Source organism: Cebus imitator, unplaced genomic scaffold (assembly GCF_001604975.1).
Source record: "Cebus imitator isolate Cc_AM_T3 unplaced genomic scaffold, Cebus_imitator-1.0 Scaffold52, whole genome shotgun sequence".
NCBI classification, from domain to species: Eukaryota; Metazoa; Chordata; class Mammalia; order Primates; family Cebidae; genus Cebus; species Cebus imitator.
Window position 1 is genome coordinate 2475618 of NW_016107367.1, and position 25475 is coordinate 2501092.

A 25475-nucleotide genomic window follows, 5' to 3' on the forward strand; every position below is an offset into this window, starting at 1 on the left:
CCTCTAACTTCTTTTCTTTAATACTTTCAGTTGTATTGAATGAAAAGAATATAATTTTGTTTCTGTTTACAAAACATTTCTATAACTGGGCAATGCACAGGGCTTTTTTACTTTATTTAAATATGTGCCAATTTATTTCTCTAAAATAATAAAAAACAAGAACAATCCCCCACAAATCAAGAATATAAAAATTAACTTAAATCCATTCCTACACTTTTACCCACAGAAGAGCGAGCCATAACTTTCACCACTGAAGAATAATTAAATCAGATATGGTGCATCTGTTGTGTAAACTAAGAGCAGATTTAAGAAAGAACAGCCTACATGCATTTAAATCATTCAGGGGACATCTGTAGGACTGTACTAGATTAATCATAAACTCTCATTCATACCACATTTTAATCAGTGGCCCAAAATAGCCTGGAATATTATTTACTGATTTATCTGGCACCCAAAACAAGAATAAAAGCTATTACAAGTATCCATCTATGTGTTTTCTACCCACATGGTAAAAATCTAGAACCTTTTCTCCAATAATAGATCTCATTTATACAGTACGGAATTAGGTAAATTTAATCACTTTTTATGGCAAATTTTTACCATAGTCCATGATAGACTCTCCTTTATGTGTTTCTTTATTCATTTGTTGTTTTACTTATTCATTTATTAAGTATTCATGAACAATTATTTGTTTTTTGAGAGAAAACACAATATGATCAACCCATCAACAACCCAGAACTGTAATACAATTAAATGCAACCATACACATGAACCTGATGCCATGTGGGAAGAGCCTAGTTTTAGGTTTTTTGTTTTTCTTTATCTTAGTATCAGTAAGATACAACAGGATAAATAATTCACACTTTTTTTAACACACGCCCCTCTTCAGTCCATGTTGTATCTCAGTGGTTCTCAACTAGGGACAATGTTGCCCCTACAGATGAAATTTGCCAAAGTCTGGAGAAATGTTTGATTGTCACTCTGGGACGGGGGTCAATATTGGCATCTACTGAGTAGAAGCCAATGAAGTTACTTCACATCCTACAATACAAAAGACAACCCTGCACCATAGAGAATTACCCAAAATGTCAATAGAGCCAAAGTCAAGAAACACTGCTTTACCTTCCTCAGATAATTGAATACATTCACTCATGGGTATAATTCACTCACGAGATCATCAATATCTGTTAACATACAGACCATCAGAAATCTGAATGGCATTAACTGCTGTCCATTTGCTCATTACTCCCAGACTAGATCATATTTTCTTTTGCTCAATAAGAAACAGCACCACCTAAATAATGCAGGACAAACATCAATTTTTAGGTACTTATCTCTATATATATTCCTTACCCAAATAGGTATCAGATTTAATCAATTTATTTTGAAACTGAGTGCTTCAGAAGCATATTAATAATAAATGTTATACATTTTCATAATTAGGGCACATACGGCTCTACTTGTCTTCCCTTATTTACATATTTGTTTCATTATTCATTTATTGATTCTCTTCTAGTAATACAATCCATACCTATGAACCTCAACAGCTTAAGAACAAAATCCCAAATAATTCTAACTTCTACTATAATATCATTTACCATATATATATTAACTAGGTCTCTTCTTGTAATGGACCTCAGAGTTACGGGGTTTAATCAAAATCATTGACTCAGACACCCCAGAATACTCATCATTGGTCTAGTCCTAGCATGCTTTTTTTATTCATTCATTCATACCTTTGTTTGCTTCACTCATTGAGTCACTAATAATAAAGCCAATAGACACAAATCAAAAAAATCTAACAACAAGATCCTTGAATATTATTGAGATCTATAAGCTTATTTTCCATAGACGTGATACTACATTTTTCAGAATGAAGCTCAGCATTATATAAATAATTAAGTACACTTCCTTGCTTCATATCAATCTCATGTTAATATTTCATCCATACTTTGTTTAATTTGTTTATATTTTAAAGATAGTACGTGAGGTAGCCAGCCTCCAAAATGCCTCCCAAGGCCCATGCCTCCTGGTATGCATAGCTTTGTGTAGCTTCTTTCCATATTGAATCGTGATCACCCATATTACCAACAGAATACTGTGAAAATGATGGTGTATGACTTCAGAGCTAGAATATAAAATACATTGAAGGTTCCACCTTTCTCTGTCTTAGATTGATTACACTAGGGGATGTCAGCTGCCATGTTGTGAGGATACTCAAGAAGTCCTAAGGAAGAGTTCATTTGTAAAGAAACTGTGGCTTCCCACAATCGGCACCCTTTCCAGCCATGTAGGTGAAGCAGACCCTCTGGTACAGTCAAGCTTTCGGATAACTGCAGCTCCACCTGACATCTCTCCTGAAACTTCACAAGAGACCCTAAGCCAAAACTGCCCCAGTGAGCCTCTCCTGGACTCCTGCCACATAGAAACCATGAGAAATAACAAATGATTATTCTTGTTTTAAGCCATTAAATTGTTCAGCAATTCATTACACAGCAAAAGACAATGATAGAATGGAATAACAACTGTGAACCCCCATCTTAACCCACAGTGAGGACACAGACACCATCTTCCTCTTCCTATCTGCCTACAGGAGTGAAGAGCCCTGATCTTTAACATTAAAGAAAATGTGTGTAAATCAACCACGGCACAAAATAAAACACAAAGTTCATACAAGCCCTCCATCATTTGCAATGGGCTTACGTTGGGCTGAATCAGACTAAGCATAAACTTTGGTTCATCTTCATTATTGGTTCTTCCATGGTTTGCTTTTTATACATGTATATATTTACGGTTTATTATTCTCATATAATTTAGTGATGAACAAGCCACAGAAACCCAGGACACGAATTTTGACTGTTATCTACAATAGTCTCTGACAGCCTTACCCACAGAGGTAAAACACCAGTATCTTTATTGTTATTGAATAATTAGCTGTAGCATGTTCATTGTGTGAAAGAAAATATATATTTTAGAAAGAATCGAACCGCCAAGACTTACCTTCTTTTAATGGACTTGAGTCATGAGGGATTCAATTAATAATAAACCTTGGTTCCTTAAACATTCTCATTATTGACTCAAGAATAACCATACCTTTTACGTATGGATTTACTTACTGTTTAATTTTTAACATAATGAACCCTTAAATCTATCCAATGCAGGAGTAATAAATATAACCATTACCACTATCCATCTGTATAGTCCCTAACCACATAAACACCCAAACCTCATTAATCTTTCTTAAGGAACCATATTTGAGCATTGCTGAGAGTGTGTCAAGAAACAGTAATCTAAGATTTACCTTAATTTAAGCATTTGCTGACTCACCTATGTTCTTTCTTTTATTTAATTACCGCCAAAATAACTTGATCATTTGCTCATTTTTTTTAAAAAAAAGAATAAAACCAAACAGTAATCCAAAAGTAAAATACCATTTCATGCAACTGTTAACATGTACTTTGTCCAAAGTGGGATCCAGGTAGATTTCTTTTTTTTTAATCTGTAAAAATAGGTTGTTATCTTTGCTTGGTGACACACTGGCCAATCCTCCATATTTTTTTAAATAATTGAAACACAAACTCATTTATTCATTCACTTTTTAATAATACATCAAAATGAATAAAAGCCACAACACTGGACAAGAACACTGACTAATATCTGTTTGTATGTTCACTGTCCAAAGATATAAATGGCTAGATCATTTTTGTTTTCTTAAATAATATTCAGTGAACAGAATTACATTAATAACACCTATGATCATATTCTCCATATTAGTCTACACCTGGCCTTCTTTCAATTAGGCAATTATAATAATGCCTATGATCATATTCTCAGTATTAGTCCACACCTGGCCTTCTTTCAATTAGGCAATTATTGGAACAATTACTTTTCATGTAAATGATTTGTTTCTTTTCTAAATAAAACTGACAACCAGCTACCCAACATCAATCCAAAATTACAACAGGGACTGTCATGAAATTAGATGTGTCTTTTATGAAAAATAATAAGGTAGGCTTAATCTATGTTATAAAACTCAGTACTTCAGAAAATAACAATAATTAATAATAATCCTTGTTTCATTACCGACTTGCATAATTAGCCATCATTAATTTCTACATCTTTATTTATTCTTGCATTGGTTCACTTTTCATACAATGCACAGGCCTGAAGAACTGAGAACCACATCCTTGGCTTTTCCTAACTTTTGCTGTAAGCCCCTTTCCCACAGAAGAAATAACTAGTTTCTTTTTTCTAATAAACCTCTGAGTTACAGAATCTAATCAAAATCTTTTATTCCTACAGCTCAGAATATTAATAACTGGCTATACTCAACACACTTTATGCATTATTTATTTCTATATTCATTGATTCATTAATAATATTATAATCAATCCTTGTGAGTCAAACAGCTCAAGAACATCTGGAATACTAATAGTTGTCCACATGTCCACTGACCACAGAGCTAATAGATAGACACACACACACACATATATGTATGTGTGAGTATATCTGAGTGTGTGTATATATATATATATATATATATACACACAGATACATATATATATATGCACTTTTTACACACATAAATTAATCAACATCCTTGTTTCATGTCAGCTCCATGCTACTCACTGGACCACACTTGGTCTTCTTTCAGATAACAAAGATGGTGCAATAAATCACCAACGAATTATAATCATACTGCACATCTAGAGCACTGACAATATTGCCCATCTTCTATGTGCTCCTCCCTTAAGGAATTAATAGCCTAAATCTTTATCAATGGAGAGGTACTTAAATGAATCACAGCACAAAAATAAAGCAGAATTTAAATCACCTCTGAAAACAAATGAAACACCCTGTATCTTTTTCATTGAAGTTTACTAGTACTGAATCATGTTTTTTTGTTGTTGTTGTTGTTGTTGTTTTGAGACAGAGTTTCGCTCTTGTTACCCAGGCTGGAGTGCAATGGCGCGATCTCGGCTCACCGCAACCTCCACCTCCTGGGTTCAGGCAATTCTCCTGCCTCAGCCTCCTGAGTAGCTGGGATTACAAGCACGCGCCACCATGCCCAGCTAATTTTTTGTATTTTTAGTACAGACGGGGTTTCACCATGTTAACCAGGATGGTCTCGATCTCTTGACCTCGTGATCCACCCGCCTCGGCCTCCCAAAGTGCTGGGATTACAGGCGTGAGCCACCGCACCCGGCCTGAATCATGTTAATCATAAATCCCAATTCTGAACATATTCTCATCACTGGTCCATGTTGGTGTAATCTCATTTTATTTATGAATATATATCCAGTTATTCAGGCAACACCCATAAACCAACTTCCCAATCCAAGAACAGTAAATGACAGCTGTTACTTACATTAATATCTTCTGTCCTTACCCACAGAGGTAAAAGCCAAGATCTTTATCATTAGAGAATGATTAAATCAGTTCTTCACCATGATGTGCTCATTTGGTCAAGGAAAACACACACTTTCAAAAGAAAGAAAGACCTACAGTTAGATATTGTTAATGAAAATTTATTTTGCAGTATTAGATTAATCTTAAACTTGGGTCATCCCATCATTGTCCAAAAGTGCCACTCCTTATTTATTGACTTGTGTAGCTTTGGCTTTTAAATAATACAGTGAATGTCCACATAAGAATAAGAGCTATATCTACCACAAATATCTGTCTACATACTCCCTATCTATAAATTTAACAGATAGGTGATCACTTCTAGTGGATCTCACTTGTGAAAAATTAAATCAATGAAAACCTTTGTTTTATGGCATATTCTCACCAACGATGCAGAATCTTTCTGATTTACTTGTCTAGTGATTCACTTATTAATTCATGTATATAATTAAGCATGGAATAAATTATATATATGTTTTTCTAAAGAATTACTCCATGGAAATTTCAACGTTTGCTTTACCCAAAGGAGGGCAACCTGGAGCTCTATGTATCTGGACATTAGAGTGTAACCGGAGTAATCATTATCTTTGGTTCCTAACAGGTGTTCTTCATTGGCCCGTGCTTGGCCTTCTCTTAAATAATTGATCTAGATATAAATAACCTCTTTTATTCACTTAGAACAACATCTCAATAACAACGGACTCCAAGACAAAAGATAAGAACTGTCAATATCTGTCTACACGTTCATAGACCGTAACTACAGCCTCTTTTTATTTTCTTAAAAAGATTTACAAGAAAAAACAAACAAGCCCATTCAAAAGTGGGCAAAGGATATGAACAGACACTTTACAAAAGAAGACATATATGAGGCCAACAAACATATGAAAAAATGCTCATCATCACTGGTCATTAGAGAAATGCAAATCAAAACTACTTGAGATACCATCTCACGCCAGTTAGAATGGCGATCATTAAAAAATCTGGAGACAACAGATGCTGGAGAGGATGTGGAGAAATAGGAACACTTTTACACTGTTGGTGGGAGTGTAAATTAGTTCAACCACTGTGGAAGACAGTGTGGCAGTTCCTCAAGGACCTAGAAATAAAAATTCCATTTGACCCAGCAATCCCATTACTGGGTATATATCCAAAGGATTATAAATCATTCTACTATAAGGACACATGCACACATATGTTCATTGCAGCACTGTTTACAATAGCAAAGACTTGAAACCAACCTAAATGCCCATCAATGATAGACTGGACGGGGAAAATGTGGCACATATACACCATAGAATACTATGCAGCCATAAAAAACGATGAGTTCGTGTCCTTTGTAGGGACATGGATGAACCTGGAAACCATCATTCTCAGCAAACTGACACAAGAACAGAAAATCAAACATTGCATGTTCTCACTCACAGGCAGGTGTTGAACAATGAGAACACATGGACACAGGGAGGGGAGCATCACACAGTGGGGTCTGTCACAGGGAAATAGGGGAGGGACAGCAGTGGGTGGGGAGTTGGGGAGAGATAGCATAGGGAGAAATGCCAGATATAGGTGATGGGGAGGAAGGTAGCAAATCACACTGCCATGTGTGTACCTATGCAACAATCTTGCATGTTCTTCACATATACCCCAAAGCCTGAAATGCAATAAATAAATAAATTAAACTCACTAAATAATGTTGGATTAATTATAACCCTGGTCATATGACACATTCTCCATATTGGTTCATGTTTGGCCCTATCTCAGTAAAATGTATAGTAAACCCACCAGCAGCCTAGGACTGGAATGTTCTATGATCTGTCTATGAACTTAACCCAAGTTAACCCAAGACAGAAGCACCTAGATCCCACTTTCTCTACATGGACATCAGTAGGGTAGAGTGGGATTAGTCATTAGCTTTATTCCACATCACATGCTCCACACTGTCCAGAGTTGGCCCTTGAGATACAATCATATTCATTCAACTTAAAAAAAATGTAATTACCAGAGATCCTAGACTCTACATGTGAACACAAAACAAGACCAAACAACCCACATGCTCATTACCCACAGAAATAACTGACTCTATCCCTTGCCATTTTTTGTTATTTTTTATAAAATTAAATGGTTATAATTAGATCAGTCATAACTGGTGTCATGTAACACATCCTCAAATTGGCACATACTTGCTCCTTTTCTGTTACAGTCATGTAATCTTTTGTTTTTGTAAATACTTGCCCTTCTTAATAAGCTGACAACTAGCAACCTCTTACAAATCCAGAATACCAACACGGACCCTTAGATACATCTGTCTATGTGCTTCTATGTGTCTGGAGCTCCTATGTACTCCAAATAACAGCTTTTGCCTATATATTATATTGAAATTAAATACTATACAAATATATTAGTAATAATACTTGTTTCATGACATGCTATCATAAATGGTCCACATATGACAATCTTTATCTTCACTTACACATTTCTTTATTATTGCATTCATTGATTCACTTACAATCCCTACCTAGGAACCATTAAAGCCCAAGAACCTGAACTTCTACTCTGAACTTCATTCCCTTAGAGAGAATAACTAGGTCTCTTTTTGATGGACTTCAGAGTTTAGGGTTTAATCAAAATGAATGACTTATATGCCCCTGAATTACTCATCACTGATCCAAACTTGACATTTTTCCTCATGTATTTACTTATACACTGTTTATTGATTATACATACTATTTCATTTATTGTTTCACCAACAAAATAATTTAATATCTATGAATCACAAACACCCAAGATCAAGACCTTTGACTGCTATTCCAGGCTCATTTCCCACAGAGCTGGTAGATAAGATCTCTTTCTAATTGGGCCTCAGATTGTACCTATAGATTAATCAATAACGTTATTCCTACCCATCCCGTGTGTGTCACTGCTCTTTGCTCACTCATCTTTCACTTAATGTCCTTGTAACTTAAAGACAGTACAGTGAACAGCCTATCATCTCATTCCACGACCAGAACACTGGCAATTTGTCCCACATTTGTAGGTGCTCCCTCCCCAACAATTTAAAAGCCTAGATCTTTAGCAGCAGAAGAATCTTCTTAAAATATGGTGCACAATAGAGTAGAATATTAAGCAACTGTGAAAATGAATACAACCCCCTCCGATTTTGTTTGTAACGGATCTCAGTTGTACTAAAATAAATTCATCTTAACCCATGGTTCATTACGTATTCCCAATATTGGTCCATGCATGGCATTCTTTCATTTGTTTTGATTTTATTACTGCATTTTTTAATTGACAGATCAAATTATGTGTATTTATCGTGTACGACATGATGTTTTGAAGTATATACATCGTCGGATCGCTAGCTAATTAATATACCCATTACCTCTCATAGTCGTCACTTTTGTGACGAGAACACTTCACATCCACTCTCTCAGCATTGTTTGTTTGTTTGTTTTTTGAGATGGAGTCTCACACTGTCACCTGGGCTGAAGTGCAGTGGTGAGATCTCAGCTCACTGCAACCTCTACCTCCTGGGTTCAAGCAATCCTCCCGTCTTAGCCTCCCAAGTAGCTGGAATTACAGGTGTCCACCACCATGCCTGGTTAATTTTTTGTATTTTTAGTAGAGATGGGTTTTCACTATGTTGGCCAGGCTGGTCTTGAATGCCTGACCTCGTGATCCACCGGCCTCAGCTTCCCAAAGTGCTGGGATTACAGGCGTGAGCCACTGTGCCCAGCCAGCATGTTTAATTCTATTTATGTTTGTGGTAGCTATTCATTCCTTTGAATTAATTCCATGGACAACATGAATAATCCCCTTCAAAGCAAGAACAAGAACTCTGTTACTTACATGTGCCTCTCTGCTCCTTATCCACCTACATGTCAGCAACATCTCCATCACTGTATAACGAATAAGTCAGATCTGGCATATTGAATATGTAGAGTAAAAACCAGATTTTAGAAAAGTCAAGAAGCAGCACAGATTTCTATTTTTTAAGGGACCTAAGTCCTGTTGTACCAAATTTTTAAAAAACTCCAGTTTTTGTTAAATTCCCACCATTAGCCCAAGAATGCCACTGAGTTTATTTATTGTCTTTGTTAATCACTAATTTAGGCAGCATAGTGAAAACTCCTAAACCTATACCCTAAGAAAATAATAAAAACTATGCATATTCCAAATTCTGTCACTTAAGCACCACCCACCCAGGTAAGAACCAAGGTGATCTTTTTTATCGGTCTTTCTTGATTAGAATTGGATATATTTATGTTCCCACTTCTTAACACATTTTCACCAATGGTCTGTGTTTGATCTTAATTTATGAATCTATTCATTTATTTGTTTATTTTATATTCACTTATGGAATAATTTATTAGTATTTTTATTTTCTTCAAAGAAAATGCAAAATGGCCTAAAATATTATTACAAGTAACTGACTCTATGCTGTTTATCCACAGTGAGCAGAACCCCATTACCCTTTTATTTATATGGACATTTTAAATGATAAATTAACCTTATTCATCTATGTTTGTCTTCATTTAAATAATCCCTTTCACACAATCAGTAGGACTGCTATACTCCAACAACAACCAAGCTAAGAATCAAATCAAGAACTTTTGATTCTTATATAGCAACTGCAACAACAACAACAAAAATACTTAGGAATATACCTAACCAAAGAGGTGAAAGATCTCTACAAGGAAAACTACAAAACACTGCTGAAAGAAATCATAGACGACACAAGCAAATGGAAACACATCTCATGTTCAGAGGTGGGCAGAGTCAATATTGTGAAAATGACCATAATGCCAAAAACAATCTACAGATTAAATGCAATTCCCACCCAAATACCATCATCATTCTTCAGAGAACTAGAAAAAACCATCCTAAAATTCATATGAAACCAAAAAAGAGGCCACATAGCCAAAGCAATACTAAGCATAATGAACAAATCTGGAGGCATTACATTGCCCAACTTCAAACTACACTACAAGGCTGCAGTCACCAAAACAGCATGATACTCATAAAAATAGGCACGTAGACCAATGGAAAAGAATAGAGAACCCAGAAATAAAGCCAAATATTTACAGCCAACTGATATTCAACAAAGCAAACAAAAACATAAAGTGGGGAAAGGACAGCCTATTCAACAAATGGTGCTGGGATAATTGGCAAGACACATGTAGAAAAATAAAACTGGATCATCATCTCTTACACCTTAAACAAAAGTCAACTCAAAATGGAAGACTTAAAATCTAAGACCAGAAATCAAAAAAACTCTACAATATAACATTGGGAAAACTCTTCTAGATATTGGCTTAGGCAAAGAGTTTATGACCAAGAATGCAAAAACAAATGCAACAAAAACAAAAATAAACAGATGGGACCTAACGAAACTAAAAAGCTTCTGCACAGCAAAAAAATAATCAGCAAGGTAAACAGACACCCCTCAGAGTAGGAGAAAATATTTGCAAACTACAATCTGACAAAGGACTAATATTCAGAATCTACAAAGAACTCAAGCAAATCAGCAAAAAATCAAAAATAATCTATCAAAAAGTGGGCAAAGGACATGAATAGACAATTCCCCAAAAAAGATACACAAATGGCCAGCAAACATGAAAAAATGCTAATTATCAGAGAAATGCAAATTAAAACCACAATGGGATGCCACCTTACTCCTGCAAAAATGGCCATAATTAAAAAATAAAAAGTTAACTAATGTTGGCATGGATGTGGTGAAAAGGAAACATTTCTACACTGCTGGTGGGAATGTAAAGTAGTACAACCACTATGGAAAACAGTATGAAGATTCCTTTAAGAGTTAAAAGTAAAACTACCATTTAACCCAGCAATCCCACTACTGGGTATCTACCCAGAGGAAAAGAAGTCATTATATGAAAAAGACACTGGCACACGCATGTTTATAGCAGCACAATTCACAATTGCAAGGATATGAAACCAGCCTACATGCCCAGCAACCCACGAGTAGATAAGGAAAATGTGTTGTGTATATATATATATATATACATACATATATATACACTGCAGAATATTACTCTGCCATAAAAAAGAACAACATAATGGCATTCACAGCAACCCAGATGGAGCTGAAGATCATTTTTCTAACTGAATTAACTTCGGAATAAAACCAAACATCTTATGCTCTTACTTATAAGTGGGAGCTAAGCAATGAGGATGCCTAGGCATAATAATGACATAATGAACTTTGGGGACTTGGGGGGAAGGTTTGTAGGGGTGAAGAATAAAAGGCTATACATTGGGTATGGTGGGCACTGTCCAGGTAACAGGTGCACCACAATCTCTGAAATCACCACTGAAGAACTTACCCACGTAACCAAAAACCACCTGTTCCCCCAAAATTATTGAAATAAAAATAGAAAATTAAAAATTGCAGCGATTAAATATATAGTACAATAATTGTTAGCTATATTACTAACATTTTTATTATTTTATTATACTCATCATTTTGTCATTGCTATGATGGAAGTGTTGTTGATGCTATAGATAAAAAAAAAGTATTCTGTCAATAAAAAATAAATAGATAATCCCTTCTTTCATTTACTCAGAATAATGCCGTCAAAAACTGTGAACCTGCATGCTCTGAATAAGAGCTCTAAATAACACTAACATCTGCCCATAAGCTCAACAGATGGCCCCTGCTTGATCTTTCAGGTAGGCAGTTTTGTAAGCAATTTCCTTTTTTTCCCTTTTCATATTAAAATACAGAACAAAATTAACAGCTGCCAACCCAGAAACATACATCTGTCCATACATTCCTAACCAATGTGGTAACAGCCTTGAACTGTTTACTTACTAGAACTCAGCTTCTCAGAAATATTTAATAATAATATGTATCTCATTACATTCTCCCATAACTGATGCATATCCAGCCCTCTTTAGCTGGATTCATTGGTATGTGTCTTTATTTACTCTGCACTGATTTACTACTAATAATAGGATTCATATCAGATCTGCAAAATCCCAAGCACAAGATGCTTACATTCCTCACTGCAGCTAAAAGCTCATGCCCCACTGAGGCAGTAAATTAGATTTGGTTTTATAATGGACCTCAGAGTAATATAGTTTAATCAAAATCCTTGATTTAAGCACCCTAGAGTACTTATCAATGGCTTAGTTGAGATTTTATTTATACATTTGCTTATTGATTTAATTCATTAATTGACTAAAAATCACTTTACCAATATTCATGAATCACAACAAATCAAAAATAAGATATATGAATATTATAACTGGTATATGTAGGCTAATTTCTCCATGAGCTAATCCACTGAATCTCCTTCTACAGGGGAGCTCACTGCTGCACATATGGAGCAACCAACATCCTTATGCAGCCCCGTACTCAACGTCAGCCCCATACTCAACGTCAGCCCCATGCTCAACGTCAGCCCCATGCTCAACGTCAGCCCCATGCTCAATGCCAGCCCCATACTCAATGTGGCCCATGTAGGGTCCTCTGTCTTTAGCCTTCCCTCAACTTTGTCAAATTTTAAATATTTAACAAAGAACATAAAGGAATCTCTTGTTTTACTTCACTGACAACACTTTTTTCCCTTCCTTGTGTTTTCTCTGTCAATAGCTTAGAAACCTAAATCTATATCAATGGCAGAATGTGTAAATAAAGAGTGGTAAAAAATGAAATATTAAACAAATGTAAACTGAGTGAAGCACGCTCTTCCGTTTTTTAATGGAACCCACTTGTTCAGAATTATATTGATCTTAAATTTTGTTTCAGGGTACATTTTCACCAATGTTCACTGGTTTTTAAGTTTTATTTTATTTTTAAAATAAAATAAAATTTTGTTTAATTGACAAATCATTCTTGACCCTCTTTATGTATTCATCTATTTGCTTATTTACTAGTAATAGATTAATTTAACCTTATATCCATCTTTTGAAAACAAATTAACAAGGATAAATCTGCAAGCATCCAAAACTTAATATAACATGAATCCATCTGTGAACATTAAGCAGTTAGGAGCCTAGATATTACATATTTTATATGGACATCATCTGTATAGAAATTACTTTATTCTAATACTTCATAATTTATATCCATCACTGGTCTGTCATTTGTTCTCTTTTAACTAATTATGACATAAACTTACTCATTCATTCCCTTACAATCCATAGCAGAGAATTCAAAGAAACTGTTAAAAACTCTGAATAAAACTAACATCACGCCATTGCACCCCAGCCTAAGCAACAAGAGTGAAACTCCATCTCAAAAAAAAAAGGAAACAGAAAAAATCTGAAAAGTCCTCGCAAAACAAGCATGACTAACCACAGATCACTGATAGAACAATAATGATAGCATTTGAAATACTGCATGAATTACCAAAATATGACACAAAGACACAAAGTGAGCACATGCTGTTGTAAAATACTTTGTTTTTTACACATTAAAAGTCTGTGGGGAAAAAAACAACAACAACAACAAAAAAAAAAAACACTAACATCTGTCAATCTGCCCATTACCCAGAGGTAAGCGATTAGATCTTCCTTCTCATTGTTGTTCAATGAACTCAATGACTAGAACTGGATTAACAGTAATTCTTAGCACCTGACACGTTCTCAACACTGGTCCTCTTCCATTTTCTTATTATTTATGGAAAACTCTTTCCCTTCTAAATAAGAGCCACCATCCATCCCTGTGCTTGTGTGTATTTTATTGACTTCAATGCATCAAAAACATAATAATCCATTGGTTCATGCTTGCCTTTCTTTTTTTATTCATTTACACATTTGTTTAATAAGTTTGTTTATAAATTTGTTCAATTTGTTTAGTGATTTACTGATCGATTCACTTATTAATACTAATGTAATCAATACCATGAGCTGTAAAAGGGTTAAGATGAAGACTGCGGTTCCTATTCCCTAACTACAGGCCCATCTATAAAGGTGGGAGACTGGGTGTGTCTTACAGTGGGTTTCAGTGGTGCCCTACGTGGATTAATCCTGCCCTCACTCAGCACTCGTCATGCTTAGCCCTCTTCCCTTTGGTCAGCTACTTAATCAGATATTAGTTAATGTTCGTAATTTTCTTTGAAACAAAAAAACTGAAGACTAGCGAGACAACACCAACAAAACAGAACAGCATCGATTATTACTACATGATCTTTTCATATCTTCCTTACCTCAATGAACTAACCACCCTTACCTAAAATAAGTAACCATTAAACCATAGCCATTATTTTAACGGCTTTTGGTGCTTAATAAAATCTATTTATAATAGGCCAGACACATGGCTCATGCATTTTGGGAGGCCAAGGCGGGTAGATGGCTTGAGCCCAGGAGTTTGAGACCAGCCTAGGCCAACATGATGAAACCTCGTCTCTACAAAAAAGACAGAAAACAACAGCCAGGCATGGTGGCATGTGCCTGCGGTCCCAGATACTAGGGAGGCTGAGGCAGGAGCATTGCTTAAGCCTGGAGGTTGAGGCTGAGGTAAGCTGTGACTGCACCACTGCACCCCAGCTTGGGTGACAGAGTAAGACTCTGCCTCAAAAAAGAGAAAGGAAAATAATCCCCGTTCCAGTATACACTTTAATGCTTAGCATGTGCTCTTTCCATTTTTTTCTCACTTGTCATTGATTCATCACTGATTAGCCAATAATAATACAATCAATACCCATGGATTGGAAAAATATAAAACTGAATATTCCTTTCATTGGCTTATAGCAGTGCTGAGCAATAAAATATATAATGCAAGCCACACAAATACTTGTAAATTTTCTAGAAGCTACAGTTTTAAAAAGTAAAAAAAAAAAGGTGAAACAGTAATTGCACATTTTATTTAGCCCAATATATAACACACTGTCATTGTAACATTTAATCAATATAAATAATTCTAGAAATATTTTACCTTTTTTATACTGAGGCTTCTAAACTCAATATAATTTTCCATGTAGATCACATGTCAATTAGACTAGTCACATTCCAAGTGCACAGTAGCCCCTGTGGCTAGCAGTGATATCAGACAGTGCATGTCTATAATCTAATTTCCCACAGAAATAATACACTATAAATCATCCTATAATGCATCTAAGTATGACACATATGGATCAGATTCAATCAACATTCTTCATACATGGCAATGCTGCCGTCATCACTTGCTCATACTTGGCCCTTTTTCTTTTAATTCGTCTATATTTCAAAGATGACACAATGAGTTACTATAAACCCACCATCTTCTTGCCCAATAGAATACTGATAATCACTTTCAACCTGCCTGTGTGCTGCCCTCTTATACAGTTGATGACATAGGTCTTTATCAATGGAGGACTGCTTAAATCAACAGTGGCATAAAATGTATACAAATATTAAATGTCCAGCAACACAAATAAAATAGCCTGACTGTATTTTTAGTGGAAGTGGCGTTGAGTTGGATTAATCATGAACACCGATTCATATAACATTCTCATCATTGGTCCATGCATGTTCTGTAATATTTTAATATGTGGAGCTTTTTATTTCTTTTAAATAATACCGTCAACATCCATGAACAAACCATCCAAACCAACAACAAGTACTCTCACTGACCTTTCATCGGCCTCCATGCTCCTTGCCCACAGAGAAAGGAGCCCAGGACTCATCATTACATAGCAGCAGATCACCTGCAGTGCACTCATTCTGTAGAAGAGAAAGCAGGTGTGAAAGATACTAGATTTAAACTTTTTAAATATTAAAATTGTAGAATACTGGATTAAGCATCATCCTTGGCTTGTGCCACATTCTCAACATTGGCCCCTGGTTGGCCCTCTTTCTCTACACTGACCCACTTCGTTCTTAACTGACTTAATCAATTGATTATTTTAATTATTAATTTAATGAACACCATTGAGTACATCACCTAAAACAAAAAGGAGAATGATGACCCTAATAAACCCTCTCTATGTGCCCCCTCTTATATGAGTGACAGGCCAGATAGGGAGAACCCACATCATCTGGCCAGCAGGACTGTGGAGTTGCTGTGAGGTGGCACTGCTCAGTGCCTCCTATTCTTTTTGTAAGTGGAAGTGGTTCTTGTGGCCTTCGTGTCTATAGATAATTTACCATATGAGACAGATAACCTATAAGATCTTTGAATTTAAAAAATCCATTTATTGATTTTTATAATATAATCAATGAAAACACCAAAAATCTAACATTAAAACCAAGAAAAACAGTAGTACATTATAGACAGATGATAGATAGATCGATAGATATAGATAGATAATCTTTTAATTTTTTAAATCTTTTTTTCTCTGTTACTGGAGAAATAGAAACCTTTATATAATGGGCTTCACTTGTTCAGAAACATATGGATATATTTGATTCATGACACACTTTCGTCATTGGTCAAAGCTCAGCCTTCTTTACACACAGCGACAATGAGTTGCATGTTCCTCACTAACAAATGTAACACAAGAGATCTTTTATTTATGGAATACACTTACATTGACTTAAACTAATCACAGACCCTGGTCTACGTTACGTTATGATCCTTGCCCCATGCAATGGAATCTCTAGCGTTTATCAATCATTTTTGAAGTAAATAATTTCATATGATGAATATCCACAAAGCTCTATTCAACACACTATGACTTTGACAGTAATTTTTTGATCCTTTACCATCAAGATACATAGACCTCCAACATTAGAGAAACGTTTGCAGAAACTATGGGGTACACATTCACGTAATACTCACTAGTTATAAAATAAACGAATAAGCCTATGTTGTTTTTTCATGAATGAAAGACTTTTTTTGCCAGTGAACCACAATTGTACAGAACTGGATTAATCATGTTTGTTCCAAGGAACATCACCATCACTGACTGATATGGTTTGGCTCTGTGCCCCTACCCAAATCTCATCTTGAATTATACTCCCATAAATCCTGGTGGGAGATAATTTGAATCACAGAGCAGTTTCCCCCATACTGTTCTCATGGTAGCGAATAAGTCTCATGAGAACTGATGGGTTTATCGGGGGGTTCTGCTTTTGCATTTTTCTCATTTTCTTTTGCCACCGCCATGTAAGAAGTGCCTTCTCCTCCTGCCATGATTCTGAGGCCTCCCAGCCATGTAGAACTCTAAGTCCAATTAAACCTCTTTTTCTTCCCAGTCTTGGGTATGTCTTTATTGACAGTGTGAAAACAGACTAGTACAGTAAATTGGTACCAGAAGTGGGGTTTATTGCTGAAAAGATACCCAAAAATGTATGAGTGACTTTGGAACTGGGTAACGGACAGAGGTTGGAAGAGTTTGGAGGGCTGAGAAGAAGACAGGAAAAGGTGGGAAAGTTTGGAACCTCCTAGAGACTTGTTGAATGGCTTTGACAGAAATGCTGATAGTGATATAAACAGTAAGGTCCAGCTTGAGGTGGTCTCAGGTGGAGATGAGGAACTTCTTGGGAACTGGAGCAAAGGTGATTCTTGTTATGTTTTAGCAAAGAGACCGGCAGCATTTTGCTCCTGCCCTAGAGATTTTTGGAACTTTGAACTTGAGAGAGATGATTTAGGGTATCTGGTGGAAGCAATTTCTAAGCAGCAAAGCATTCAAATGGGGGGCTTGGGTGCTGTTAAAAGCATTCCATTTTAAAAGGGAAACAGAGCATAAAAGTTCAGAAAATTTGCAGCCTGGTGATGCAGTAGAAAAGAAAAACCCGTTTTCTGAGAAGAAATTCAATCTGGCTGCAGATATTTGCATAAGTAACAAGGAGCTGAATGTTAATCCCCAAGACAATGGGGAAAATGTGTCCAGGGCCTGTCACAGGTCTTCATGGCATGCCCCCTACATCATAGACCCAGAAGTCAAGGAGGAAAAAATCGTTTGATGGGCTGGGCCAAGGGTGCCCATGCTGTGTGCAACCTAGGGACTTGGTACCCTGTGTCCCGACCACCTCAGCCATTGCTAAAAAGGGCCAAGGTAAAGTTCAGTCCATGGTTTCAAAGGGTGCAAGCCCCAAACCTTGGCAGCTTCCACATGGTATTGGGCCTGCAAGTGCACAGAAATCAATAATGGAGGTTTGGGAACCTCCACCTGGATTTCAGAAGACGTACGGAAACACCCGGATGCCCAGGCAAAAGTTTGCTGCAGAGGTGAGGCCCTTACGGAGAATCTTCACTAGGGCAATGTGGAAGGGAAATGTGGGGTCAATGGCCCCACACAGAGTCCCCACTGGGGCACCACCTAGTGGAGCTCTGAGAAGAGGGCCACCGTCCTCCAGACCCCAGAATGGTAGATCCACAAGCTTGTACCACCATGCACCTGGAAAAGCCACAGACAGGCTTTTCAATGCCAGGCTGTGAAAGCAGCCAGGAGGGAGGGTGTACCATGCAAAGCCACAGGGGCAGAGATGCCCAAGACCATGGGAACTCACCTCTTGCATCAGCGTGACCTGGATGTGAGACCTGGAGTCAAAGGAGATGATTTTGGAACTTTAAAATTCAACTGCCCCACTGGATTTTGGACTTGCACAGGCCCTGTAACCACTTTGTTTTGGCCAATTTCTCCCATTTGGAATGGCCGTATTTACCCAATATCTGTACCCACATTGTATCTAGAGAGTAAATAGTTTGCTTTTGATTTTACAGACTCATAAGCAGAAGGGACTTGCCTTGTCTCAGATGAGACTCTGGACTGTGGACTTTTGGGTTAATGCTGAAGTGAGTTAAGACTTTGGGAAACTGTTGGGAAGGCATGATTGGTTTTGAAATGTGAGGACATGAGATTTGGAGGGGCCAGGGGCAGGATGATGTGATTTGGCTCTGTGTCCCCCCTCAAATCTCATCTTGATCATACTCCCATAATTCCCACATGTTGTGGGAGGGACACGGTCGGAGATAATTTGAATCATGGGGGTGATTCCCCCATTCTGTTCTCATGGTAGTGAATAAGTTTCATAAGATCTGATGATTTTATCGTGGGTTTCCGCTTTTGCATCTTCCTCATTTTCTCTTACCTCCGCCTCTTCTTCTTCCCAGTTTTGGGTATGTCTTTATCAGCAGTGTGAAAACAAACTAATAACTGGTTCATAATCAACTCTTTTATTTAATTTTTGTATTGATGTATTCATATTTAATATTCAGAAAACTACCATGAACCAACCACCTAACACAAGTGACAGATACAGTAGCCAGTAGCCACATGTGACTATTTAAATTAATAAAAATTAAGTCATATAAAAAATTCAGTTACTCATGAACACCAGCCACATTTCAAGGACTCAATAATCACGTGACTAGTAGCTACCATATTGTACAGAACAGATTACAGAGCATTTCCATCACTGCAGAAAGTTCTATTGGGGCCATGCATGGTGGTTCGTACCTGCAATCCCAGCACATTGGGAGGCCAAGGCCAGTGGATTGCTTGAGCCCAAGAGTTGGAGACCAGCCTGGGTAACATGGGGAAACCCCATCTCTACAAAAAATACAAAAATTAGCTGGGCATGGTGGTGCACAGCTGTAGTACCAACTACTCAGGAGGCTGAGGGTGTGAAGAGCATCTGAGCTCAGGGAGGTCTGGCCTGGGAAACAGAGTGAGACCCTGTCTCAAGGCAAAAAAAAAAAGGTGGGGGGTGTTACAGTCTGGAACCTTTTCTAATGAACCTAATTGGATTAATCATAATCCCCACTCCATGAAACACCATCATTGGTTTATGCTAACACTCTTTGATTTGATTTGATCATTCCTAAAGAAGTTTTAATGAGCAACCATAAATCCAATCTCTTACTCTGTTAATAGAACACTCACATCATCTTTCATCTCTTCGTGTGCTCCTTACTCAGAGTAAATAGCCCAGATTTCTATTTATAGGCAAACGTGTAAATAAACTATGTACATGTACAAAATGAAATATAAAACAGCTGGCAAAGGGAGTGCAACAGGGTAGGCTATTTGTATGGCAGTCAGAACTTAATTAATGATAATCCTTTCATTCTCGGATCACTGTCATCACAAGTCCATGTTCTGGCCTTTTGTTTATTTTATACATTTAGGTAATTATTTTCAGTACTAAAATCAACATCCAACATGTCCCCATGCAAAAACCAGAATATTAACTAACTGTTTAACCAACGCATTTACTTTTTTTTTTTTTCAGATGGGAGTCTTGCTCTGTTGCCCAGGCTGGACTGCAATGGCTCTTGGTTCACTATAGCCTCCACCTCCCAGGTTCAAGCGATTCTCCTGCCTCAGGCTTCTAAGTAGCTGGGATTACAGGCACACACCACCACGCCCAGCTAATTTTTGTATCTTTAGTAGAGACAGTGTTTCACCATGTTGGTCAGGCCGGTCTCGAACTCCTGACCCTGTGATCCACCTGCCTCGGCCTCCCAAAGTGCTGGGTTTACAGGCTTGAGCCACCGCACCCGGCCAACAATGCATTTTTAAAAGGACCTTCGATGAACTGAATCGGAATAATCATAATTTGAGGATAATGAGTATTGTACTTTCCTCCCACATGGTCTTGAGGTCTGTCTCAACAGAGTGAATATAAATTCTAGCTCTGCCCTGATGGAGATCCAGGAGAGGTGGTCATGGGTGTTTACAGTGTATTTTTTATAGGGTACGTCTTTATCCTGGCAAAAAGTGTAATGCCTAAGTATCCTACCTAACCCGTTACCAGGTGTCCCTCTCAAAGGAAACTCGTTTACACTGGCAGTCCCCCTATGATTCTTGTCTGATCTGTGTCCAGTCTAATCCTAGCCATTCTCTAGGAGATCCCCAACCAGGAAAGAAGTTTGATTCAAGTGTATTGGTCAGGTGAGACACAGAGGAAGCAAGTCAACAAAACACATGAAATGAGACAACAGAAGCGGTTTATTACTTACAGATCCTGCGTGCCTCACACGGCCACCAGGAAGGGGAAAGCCTGTACTGTGGTCTAGGGCATCTCCCAAGCAGGCTTCCTTCAGAGTTCTCACTGGTGAGTTTAGAGCAAGCCACTATATCTGTGTGGTCCACACAGGCTGTGGGGTCAGTGAGGAAAGTCAAGTGGGCTACGTCTGGCGGTTCCTTAGGGAGGCAGTGTCCTGGAAGCAGCTGTACAAGGTAGTTATATCTGGATCTGTCACATTAAGAACTGGGAGGACGTGAAGAACTGCAAATTGTGTCAAGGGTGAGTAAACCTGCTTCTGGAATTAGAAAGTTAAACTTGGGTTCAAAATGGATGCTTAAGCTACATACAATAAAAAGAACTTACTGCAATGAGACACGATCACCTTTGTCCTATGTTTGCCCTCTCTCGTTTTATTTGTGTGTTTGTTCATTCATTCATTTGCTTATTTATGAACACCCTTGAATAACTCTCCAGACAAGATTTAAGAACATCAACTATTAATTACATTTTCCTTAAGTACCTTATCTACCCAAGTAAGAGTCAATTTCTCATAAATATTTCATGACTACATAAACTATGATTTGTCCATTCTGTGCAACAGACAGCAACTATTAGAAAAATGAACACCCTGGATCATTTTTAATGGCCTTTATTTGTGTAGAATTTAATTAATAAGCCTCACTGTCTATGAAATATCATCCTCATTATCTATGCTTGGCCCTTTTAAATTTTATTCATCCCTTTAAACAAAAATCATGAAAGAACACTGACGAATTCTAGTCAACCAGCAGAAAACTACCAAGACCTCACTTCATTATGTGGCCCTCTGCCACTGACTTAACACCCCAAACTTCTTCATTAGGGAAGTGTTGATGCAAAAATGTAGCGCATAAATTAACAGCAGAATGCTACTGAAATGAATGAAAAGGCATAAATATTTGTGTTTTAATGTCTTGCAAATTTGTAGAGCTGCGTAATCATAAATCTTAGGTCATGGTACATTGTCTTCAATAGTTCATGCTTGACTCTCTTGATCTTCTTTATACATGCACCTATTTATGTTTAATTACCCCATAGACATATATAAACCCACCCCAGCCTGAAAATATGAAAAATAAACATAACACATATTACATAGGTGATATATACATAGGATACATGTATAAACATAACATATGTGATATATATGTAGGATACGTACGTGTGTGTGTGTGTGTGTGTGTGTGTGTGTTCCTTTTCTTTGCTCATTTGTTACAGAGGACAGTTCAGTAATATTATTTTTATTTGATGACAGTTACACTAAATGAAATTAATCACCCTTGGTTCATGACATTCTCATCACGCTGGTCATCTTTGCCTTCATTTGTGTGTCCATTCACGTTTAATAATGCAATCAACAACCACCAACCAACCGCCCAACTTCAAAACACCAACACTAAACATTACTTACATTGGTTGGCTCATGGCTCATTTCTCACAGAGTTCACAATCAAGACCTTCATTGACAAAGTATCATTAATTTCACTCTGGAGCCTCCATTCTGTGGAACACAAGGCTGATATTGAAAAGAATTTTAAAACCTAGATATTTTTTAATGGCCGTCAGGTGAGAAGCACAGGATTAATTATAATCTTTGCTTCATGACAGTCTCACCACTGGTCCAAGCGTACCTCTCGTTGTATGTAATCATTCATCTATTATTACAATGAGTGTATTTACCATTCTAATCAAAAACAAGAATCATGACTATCACAAACATACGTCCCTCTGCATCTTACCCAAGAAGGAACCAACCCAGATATTCTTCCTAACGGACGCAGATAATGCGGACTTGGAGTAACAATCATCTTCAACTCCTACTCACCCTTTTCAATGTTTTCCTGGATTTTTTTAAATACAACAAACACAGATGAACCCATCACTGATCTAGAACAAAAATATTGATTAGTACATCCAAATACCACTATCCACTGAGGTAAAAGTCTTGTTTTATTTTAAATAGTCCACAATTGTACATAAATGGATAAATCTTAGTCTTTAGGTCATAAAACGCTGTCTTTGTGGTCCATTCTTGGTACTCGACACTTCTGTACTCATGTAAGTCATTTTTAACTATGCAGTCACTACCCTTCAAGTCACCATTCAGCCCAAGACCAATGACTCTTCTGTATAGTTGTTTATACACTTCCCACCCACAGCCTCAACAGCCTGGAACCTGGGTTTTCTTTTATAATAACCTCATAGAGGCAGAGAATAGAAAGGTGTTTACCGGACCTTAAGTATTCTCACTGCACACACAGAAAAAGGGAACTACATGAGGTGATGGATACGTTAATTCGCTTGATTACGGTAATCATTTCACAATATATGTGCGTATCAAAATGTCACACTGTCCAACTTAAATACATACAATACAAATACATACAATACTTGTTCATCAATGATCTCTTTATAAAGCTGGGGAGTGGGTAACACATTGCCATCACTGGTCCATGCTTGCCTGTCTCTAATTTTGTTAATGCATTCATTCATTTTTAACTGTTCAATCAACGCCCATGAAGCCGGATTTTATTTGTCCGCAGTCACCTTCTTTGGCAGAGAAACCCCAGTGTGCCCATTCTATGGAACATAAAGCCCATTAAAAGAAAGAAAATAGCCTACGAGGCCTTTTCTGCTTGTTAATGTCAGGTTACCAGACCTGGATTAGGTATAATCCTTTGCCCAGAACACATTCTGAGAATTGTTCCATTTGGGGCCTTTTTTACCTTATTTCTTTATTCCTTGATTATTTTTAATAACAAAATTAATAGCCACAAACCACTCTGATCTCTTTTTTTAATGTCCCTCGGTTGTGGAGAATTAATCACCATCCCTGGTTTAGGACCCACTCCTGTCCTTGCTGCCAGCATGCCTCTCTCTTAGTGTATTGATTGTTAAAACCACCCTTAAAGTAAAATAAATAAATTTTAAAAAATAACACTTTAATAAACATCTTTAAACGTAAAAAAAAAAACCATGCTTGACAATTACCACTGATGGTTCCCACCTCCATCCCTCCCCATCTCATGCCCCTGCCTCCCTCTACCTTAAACAATCACTCCCAAATCTCCTGGATACAATCCCTTTCCAAATATATGTTTATATATATGTAAATAAGTTTACAAGATATATGTAATATATGTATTCTTAAATATTTTCTGTGGATCAGTGGCTTGCAGGATTTTTCAGCTGAAGGCTAAAAAGAAGGGTCAAGGGAGAGTGTGAAATATACAAGCTTGAGCTCAGAGCACACCCACCACTGGGGAGCTGGTAAAAGCCCTCAAATCCAGATGGCTGAGCCTTCGACCCCTATGCTCATGTCACGAGCCAGTGAGCCCAGTGGTTGCAGCACATATGCTAACACGTCAGTGCCCACCTCCCAAATCCAGCCTCAACCCCCAACTAGCTGGGCAACATCAGGAAAGCAAACGAATCTCTCTGTGCCTGTTTCGCCCTCAGCAAGATAGTCACAGCACTAGTCCCCAAGCAGAGTTACGTTATTATTTGCACACCAACGGCAACCAGGTTAAAAAAAAAAAAAATCCTCCACCCCACCTCTGAGCCCCTCCCTCACCCAAATCTTGGCTCCCTCTGCAGCAGCTCTGGTGTTAGACAGACAGACAGACCAGGTTCCACCCCAGCAGGCACTCGTGAGCTGTGTAACTGCAGAGACGTGACCTGGCTTCTCTGTCTTGTGCCCCGACTTGTACGATTTGTAGAATGAGGAACGCGGCGCCCTCGTGGGTCCAGCCGGAGGGTGACCTGAACTATCGCCCGCCCCTCAAGTAGCCCGCCTTGCACACCTGTACACACCCACCCTATCCCTGTCCCATGCTGCCCACCCCACTGCTCAGACAGTCCCCAGTTTGATCAAAGAAATGAATTAGCTCAATGCTCAGGTCAAGCCAAGGCTTTGAGGGAAGGATGGGACTCGGGCAGGAAATTGTTGGGGTCTGTTCTTTTCTGGACATGCCATCAGAGCTTAAACAAATGCCCTGAAAAACAGAAATCGAACTAAGGGATGAGCTTTGGAAAATGAAAATTCATTTTGTGAAATGGGACTGCCCTTGGGGAAGTCTATGCCATGAGATTCTTGATGTCCAACTTGATTCCAAGATGATGGGGAGGAAGGCAGCAAATCACACTGCCACGTGTGTTCCTATGCAACAATT

General features: G+C 37.6%; 1 long non-coding RNA gene and 2 other non-coding genes across 3 annotated transcripts; all 3 read right to left on the reverse strand.

Moving 5' to 3' along the window:
• Positions 1–1629: 1629 nt before the first annotated feature.
• LOC119471221 lies at positions 1630–1701 on the reverse strand. Its single transcript, XR_005200248.1, has one exon. It is a non-coding gene; the product is annotated as a small nucleolar RNA SNORD113/SNORD114 family (small nucleolar RNA).
• A 6298-nt stretch (positions 1702–7999) lies between these two features.
• On the reverse strand, positions 8000–8071 carry LOC119471224. Its single transcript, XR_005200251.1, has one exon. It is a non-coding gene; the product is annotated as a small nucleolar RNA SNORD113/SNORD114 family (small nucleolar RNA).
• Positions 8072–9089: 1018 nt separating this feature from the next.
• On the reverse strand, positions 9090–25414 carry LOC108304060. The gene is made up of 3 exons (XR_005200172.1): positions 22715–25414; positions 15982–16071; positions 9090–9321 (listed from the first exon to the last, which is right to left on the reverse strand). It is a non-coding gene; the product is annotated as an uncharacterized LOC108304060 (long non-coding RNA).
• Positions 25415–25475: the final 61 nt, after the last annotated feature.